General features: G+C 42.2%; 1 protein-coding gene across 1 annotated transcript in view; it reads left to right on the top strand.

The window, feature by feature from the left end:
- LOC143035586 (uncharacterized) overlaps nt 1-7,500 on the top strand; it is a 408,032-nt gene that overhangs the window by 178,390 nt on the left and 222,142 nt on the right. The window lies entirely within an intron of this gene.

The raw sequence follows: 7,500 nt of genomic DNA, 5'->3' as shown, positions 1-7,500 counted from the left end.
TTGTGACCGACTTTTAACCAGCGCATCTATCCATATGGACAACGTCGCAGTTACATGGCCCGCGTTGAATGAGGGTATTAATGTGCATTGACTCCCTTTACTACCGTGGAGTCGGGGTGGAGTGCCACGGAGATGAATAAAATCGCCTGGCGGCAGGAGGAATGAAAAGAAAATTGTCACCCGGCACGGAAAGGGGTGTTCAACCTACATACCTCGAATGAACCCTTGAAGTCGACTCTAGAATCTTGTTTTATTTCGGTATCCGCCAGACGATTTTATTTAGCTGAGGGAACCCGATCAAAGCGTGAGAGAGCTATGAGTCACGGCGTGAGTCGCTCAAAAGAGTATCGGTTATTAAACCTGTTTATAAGGCTCGTATCACACGTATCGACTTTTCGCCGTGCGCCGTCCACTACACGACGTCGTGCTCTACACGGTCGTGACGTGTGAAAGCGTGTATAGACATCCATGGTTACTTGAGAGTAGGAAGTCGTGTCGTGGACGGCGCATGGTGAAAATTACGGTATGAAACGTGCCTAAAACACCTTTCCAAAATGTTATCGACCTATTTTATAATGAAGTTGTTTTAGAGATTATTTTTCTGTCGAAATACCAATAACTCCTTCTTTACCGGGTGGCCATTTTCTTTCTACTCCGGTTGCCGCCAGGCGATTTTATTAATCTCCATGGCAGGTTATTATATGATCAAGAAGTCCTGTTGAAGGACTTAAAAGGCACTGTATCATGCGCCGTCACAGTTTGATCACAATTCCGAAAAGAGAGTGAGTAGTCCAGCCAACATCTATCCAGAAGACCAGTCCAGCCAGGAAAAACAATCCCACGGACGCTAATTCAGATAGAGCTAATTTATTTTCATTTCCGTTTTTGCGCTCTCTGTCATTACACTTGCTGAGCCCCGCCCCTGTGGGTGAGGTGGGGTGGGGTGGGGTGCTGTCCGTCCCGCCCGTGGGTGTATTAAGTTCATAATACCTTAATACCTCTGTGGTTACCCCTCCCATTCCCCGCACCCCTCCCACCTCTAACGCTACACCAAGTTCACAGTTCCTCGACGTTCCACTTGTCGTCGCTTCCTCTTGCTCCGGTCCCACGGTGTCCCCAGCCCCTCACCCAACTCTCGAACTCCTGGCGCCCTTGAAAGTTCCTAGTGTCAAACCTGTAGGGGGAAAGACTGCAAACCAGGTTACCACAGTTTTCGTCCGTGCGAACGAAGTAGCCCAACTTTTTCGCACATTTGCAACATTGTGCGTCTCCGCGGTATTCTGATTAGGGAGAAAGCGTATCGTGTTTTGATTATCCTGAGAAAGAGGTGGTGGAAGACAGGGAGCGAGTTATCGTCGATGGTCGTATCAGGTTGCTAGAATAGGTAGACTGTAGGTTGAGGGGATAGTGTTGTGTTTTGCGGAGTAGCGCGAGCAGTGTTTGGTTCACTGTGGTGAGGTTGAGAGCGTGGTGATTGTGATTCCTGGCAACTGGTGCAGCAGAGCGTTGTGGGCAAACGCATCCCCCGCGGGCAACGTGTGGCCTGGGGCTCAGCTCGCAGTTCGTTCGAGCACTTCACAGTTCGCACGCGAAGATTGTAATGGTGTTCTCGTGCCTGGCAGCTCCTCTGCCTCCTCACGTTTCTCGTATGCAACTGAACTGAACTCCTCAACATACATTTTGTTTGTTCACCTTCCTTTGCAAGCGCCTTGTGCAGACATGGTGTAGAAAAACCGACCAACGTTGGCGATTTGAAAACGGCTCGTTCTCTCTCAGCATGATCTGCATAAAGAAATGCTCGCGTATTCACGAAATGCAAATCTAAGTTCTCTTGACGCTTTATATAACCGAAAATTTCCAACAGTATGCGTCGGTTTTATCAAGACGACATCAAAACACCTCGACCGTGCTTGTGTACAAACGGGGAAGCTACTTGCACTCCCACGTATTCATACGCTATATTTCGAAAAACAATCCACCCTATGTCGTAATGTTTCGTTCAATTCTGCCTGACCGAAACTCGTTTAAGTGATTTCATCGGCGCTACCGTTTGAACGAAATGAAACGTTATTGGTCGAAGCATTATGAAAGGCCAGAAGGACTCTGCCTGACCTGTAAGCTGTATCAGGTACCGGGCGGTTTCCACCTACCAAGAAAATGATATTTTCTTTTCGCGTTTTTATATATTCTTTTGACCCTTTTCCTTCCAAGTTGTTCGGCATGCAATGGCTAAAGTATATCTCTGTAACGAACCATCAGTACAATTTTCATTAGTTCAAACGAAAGGAGGAAAAACATTACCTAATTAAATTGCTGCCCAAAACAGTTGGCTGGTGAGTGGGACTGGGTACTCGCCTTGTTATTGGTCTTAGTTACTGATTCGAAGCCGTGTGAGATAGAAGTGTCTGTGCGGAGAGGATTAGTGATAACTGTGACAGTGGAATTTTTTTGTGTGCAAGTAAAGTGAGTTAATGGTGTTGATATTTTGTATGAGATTATAAATAGCGGTCGCTGCTTTGCACATGGGTTGAAGTTGGAAAATACATTTGAAGCGACTTGACGTCACACCGTCTCGCGATACGTATCTTGACTGGTGATAAGTGGTAATTATGGAAATAAAAATGTTGCTGAAATGTGAAACAAAACGGCAGTGGTGTTTGAGTGAGTGCATTGTTGTGATCCGTGGTGCCATGAGTTATTTGGTGTCAGTTAGGAACGTTGAGTAAGACCAGTGAAGTGAACCTGATTGTGATTCCCGTGTCGTTTTGACAAATTGAAGAAAAGAATGTGAAGTGTTTCTTTGAATTCAAATCGGAGAAAGATACGTTAGATCACTTGTGGTTGTAGAAGACATGGGGGCTTGTTTACCAAACGATGTTGATTTGAGGATCGTTTGTTGACATACAGTTGTGCTGACAACAGCCAATCATAAGTCGTTTTGATTGTACACCTGACTACGACACCCTTCTCTTGGGGTTGGGGATGAGGGTGTCAGGACAAGTGGTCTTGATACAGAACAGTTTCGTAAGAGTTTTTGAATTCGGCACGGAGTGAAATTGTTTGTAGTGCCTTGTCGGTTGTAAAATCATTCAGTTTATAGCTGAAAAGAAGATAACAAAGTTGGAACCGACATAAATGTGTTTTTCTCTACGAGACTAAGAGTGTAGTGCATATTGTTTACTTATATGTAAACAGTAACGGCCATATTTCTGTTCATTTCTGCAAGTTGACTAAATATATTTGGTGTATGGATAAACATGTTAAGAATATATAGTGTACAAAATTTAAATATTAAGAGTCTTGGATATATTCTTTGTTATATTGGTGTGTTGGAAGGAGCAAGTCATGATTATGAGTCAACCAAGGTCTGGAGTTTGGGGAAGTTGAAAAATTAATTCACAATGAGGTCCGTGGAAAATTACTACCCATAATGCACTTGCACGTAATACCCACCATGTTTTTTATGTGCACAGCGTCATATTGCTTTTCGTATGTAAGGTATGATGCTGTTTGCCTGGGATTTGATGATAATTAAAAAAAGATAACTGGTCTTTGATGGTTGTGCAAGGTGATCTTTCACACAAACACATAGTCAAGTTTAAACAATGGAAAAGACGAAATCACTAGCGTAGTTCGTTTTCCTGTGTATTACAAATCTACACACGCGCACACACATGTGTATGTGTATACATGTGTACGTTTGTGTGCGCATGTGCCACAAGTTTTCTAGCATGTTAAGTATTATTCAATAATAGCCAACACTCCCATCAGTTTATTGGAAGCCTTGTCTGACATACTGCAATGATCATTTGTTTGTCGGACAGTTGTAGGAATTTTAAAAACGTTGAATACATTTAAACACCACAAAAAAAAAATCTGCTCGAAAAATAAATCAAGAGCATATGCATGCTCACGGCTTGCGTGTTGGAGTCGTGATTTTTTTTCTTCTTTTTTTCATTTTTACTTTTGAGCAGGAATGGTTGTACAAATATTATTCATGTTACGTTTATATATCATGGAACTGTGGGACGTTTCCACGATGTTGACCTCGTTCACCCTCGATGGAGGAAACGAAGGAAGAGGACCCCCACCGAATCCTTAGGATGGGAATGATGTCTTCATGGGAGCTTGTTTGCATTGGGTGGGTATTGGGCGTCTGCGTGTGAGTGAAGGTACACCTTCCACCTACCGGGGTATACTTCCAGTTGATGATTGATATATTACGTTTGTTCTGAAACTTTGTTCAGTTTTCTTTTGTGAAAAAAGCTATCGTAAGAAACAATGTCATTATGAATACTAATGGGAAGGAGGGGATAGCATCCATGCTGAATTCAAGATTGTAGTCCTAGCTTAGCGAGGGGATTTGAACCTATAGTTTCGTATACCCTCTACTTATGTAATTCTGTTCCTTTATCTTGTGGGGACCTATCCATCACGGACTAGAATCGTCCTGCATCAGTTAGTTATCCACTCATTTTCAGTCGAAGGCCCACACACTTGAAACTATGGGTCTGGCGATTTTATTCATCGCAGTGGCAAAAAAACAAAACAAAAAACAAAAAAAAAAAAGACAAACTCGGTAGCGAGGAAGCTCTTTAATAGGCCTAATACAGTGTCTCTGAGGCTTAACATCATTCCATTAAGACCGACAACGCCTTTGTATGCTAATGACCCGGATACCTAAGATGTTTATTCTTTATTTTTATTATTATTATTCTTTTTTTATTGACTGATATGTCATAAACCTCTCTGTGCAGAAATTTGTATATATATATATATATATATATATATATATATATATATATATATATATATATATATATATATATATATATATATATAAATATAAGTGTATCCAGGAAGAATATTTTCTTGTTGACAGACGAGATTAAATAATATTGCTGTTTCTGCATTGTTTATCTTTTTGTTGAGAACTTCTATTTCTCTCGCTAGTTTACGGTGTTGGACTAGCGAGAGAAATAGAAGTTCTCAACAAAAAGATAATGCAGAAACAGCAATATTATTTAATCTCGTCTGTCAACAAGAAAATATATATATGTATATATATATGTATATGTATATATGTATATGTATATATATATATATGTATATATATATATACATATATATAATATATATATACACATACACACACACCCGTCCTGGTGTCCTTGCATGCTCAATTATGAATTTATATACTAAAAAATGTAATTTGCTTAATAAGAATTGTAGTTATAAGTGGTGTGTAATAATTTAGTTGAGGAAATGTAGGAGTATTGATAATAGTAATTATTGCTTCAAGTTTCACTGGCTGGAAACCCACAACCCCACAGCGCTTGGCAACGGTCCTCTCCCCCCCCCCCCCGATCTCCCTGGAAAGAATCGTAGGATTGCAGTCTGCATCAGAGCCTTGGAGCCCAAATATTGATTAAAAGCAATCAGATATCTGACCTTGAACTCTCTCTCCCCCCCCCCTCTCTCTCTCTCTCTCTCTCTCTCTCTCTCTCTCTCTCTCTCTCTCTCTCTCTCTCTCTCTCTCTCTCTCTCTCTCTCTCACACACACACACACACACACACACACACACACACACACACACACACACACATACAGTATATACTCTCACCCTCTCCCTCTCTCTCTCGTCAGTCTGTTCTTGCTACTACTACTACTACTGTCGCTGATACTACTACTACACTATTCTTGGTGTAAGTGCTTTTGCTAGTACTACTACTGCATGTTTTTAGGGGAAAATATATCGCTATGTTGATCTTGACACTAGCTGTCGCATTGAAGAGGTGCTGGCGTCTTGTTTACATATATGTTGATGAGAAAACTCATCTTTACATTCTCGTTATCTCGAACTTGCTCACCACAAACCGAGTTAAGTGTTATATAAGATCTCGTTAATTCGCTCCGCTACTGTGACGACCTTTAGATGAATTGTTTAGGCTGGCGCTACGCTGACTGGACGCCGCGAGACGGGAAACATGGAAGAGAGTAACCAGATGGAGAGATAATATAGAGAAGTTTGCAGGAGTAACGTGACAGAGGTTGGCGCAGTCGTACGACTCGTGGCTTGTGTTCAGCAGTTGACTACTTATGACTGATAGATTGACGGAGTTGATGAAGCGGAGTTGATGAAATTGTCTCAACACAGCGCATGTGCCGATTGATGGGTTGGTTTCAATCGCGCGCCCTACGGCGGCGTAGTTCCAGGGTCGATTCCCAACAGCATCCAAGGACTTTTACTTGGAGGTCCGATCGTATAAGGTCAAGGTGGTGGTCTGGGTCGCAGCTAGGCGCCTCTAAGCGTGAACATTATGTTACTGGAAAGTATCGTTCATATTCCTCTCGTTTTAGGTTACTCTGTTGTTGGTAATTGATGGAGGAACGCGCGCGCAAACACACACACACACACACACACATTTCCCTGATGGAGGCACATTTGAATGAAGCTGTCTGGTTTTAAGTAAAACGAAATATATAAAGTGTATCAATGGAACAAGAGGCCTGCTTCATCCCGCAGCTGATGAGATGCAATTTCATTGTGGATGTCGCCAGGCGATTTTGTTCCATTATGTAGCACGTAAACACAACCCGCTCCCTCGTCTCGTAACTGAATAATAAAAAGATAATAATGATAATAGTAATGATAGTAATATTTCGAGAAAGCTTTAAACCCAAAGCTTGCATTCATTGTTAACTGGCAAAGATCTGTTAAACTGAATAAAAATATCTGGCGTGCACACACACATTGTGCATACACAATTATATATATATATGTATGTGTGTGTGTGTGAGAGAGAGAGAGAGAGAGAGAGTGTGGGCACGCGTGATTTTATGCAGATACGCAATGCATATGTATATCTATTTATGTATGTGCGTAGGCATCTTTTTCAGGTGAAGACCAGAATAACTCGGTGTCACCTGGGATGAGATAGCCTTGTGTATAGGTCGCCCGAGCCATTGTCTTGATAATGCTATGCTGAGCACGTTGCTGACTCCTTCAAGTCGCCGGGCGGGGAGCCGCTGTTCCCCCGGCCGACCCTGACACGGATGGAGGCTGCGGCCGGCGGAGCGAGCCGCGGGACCTCTGGTGTCCGCTGATCTGGGGTATCAAGGTCGACCGCGTATGCACACGCGCGCGCGTGCTCGCGTGCTGATAACAAACATACATACACATGCATTTGTATGCATACACATACATTACAAACGTATACATACATAAACATGCATATACATTCATGCACATACATATACATATATACATGTACTTTTGCACTGGATGTAATATACGAAAGCGCTCTGCTTCGTTAGTTTCTGTTTCCAAGTGGTTTACTTTGCATATATACATGTATACACACACATACACACACACACACACACACACACACACACACACACACACATACACACACAGGTATTATAATTGGTGGGTAAAGGAAAGGCACCAAGTGTTGCTCCTTTCCTGTACACTACAATTAGTAGAGACGATTAGG

This window comes from Oratosquilla oratoria, chromosome 19, assembly GCF_046742065.1.
Source record: "Oratosquilla oratoria isolate Oo_2021 chromosome 19, ASM4674206v1, whole genome shotgun sequence".
NCBI lineage: Eukaryota > Metazoa > Arthropoda > Malacostraca > Stomatopoda > Squillidae > Oratosquilla > Oratosquilla oratoria.
This window is presented reverse-complemented; position numbering and strand designations above follow the sequence as displayed.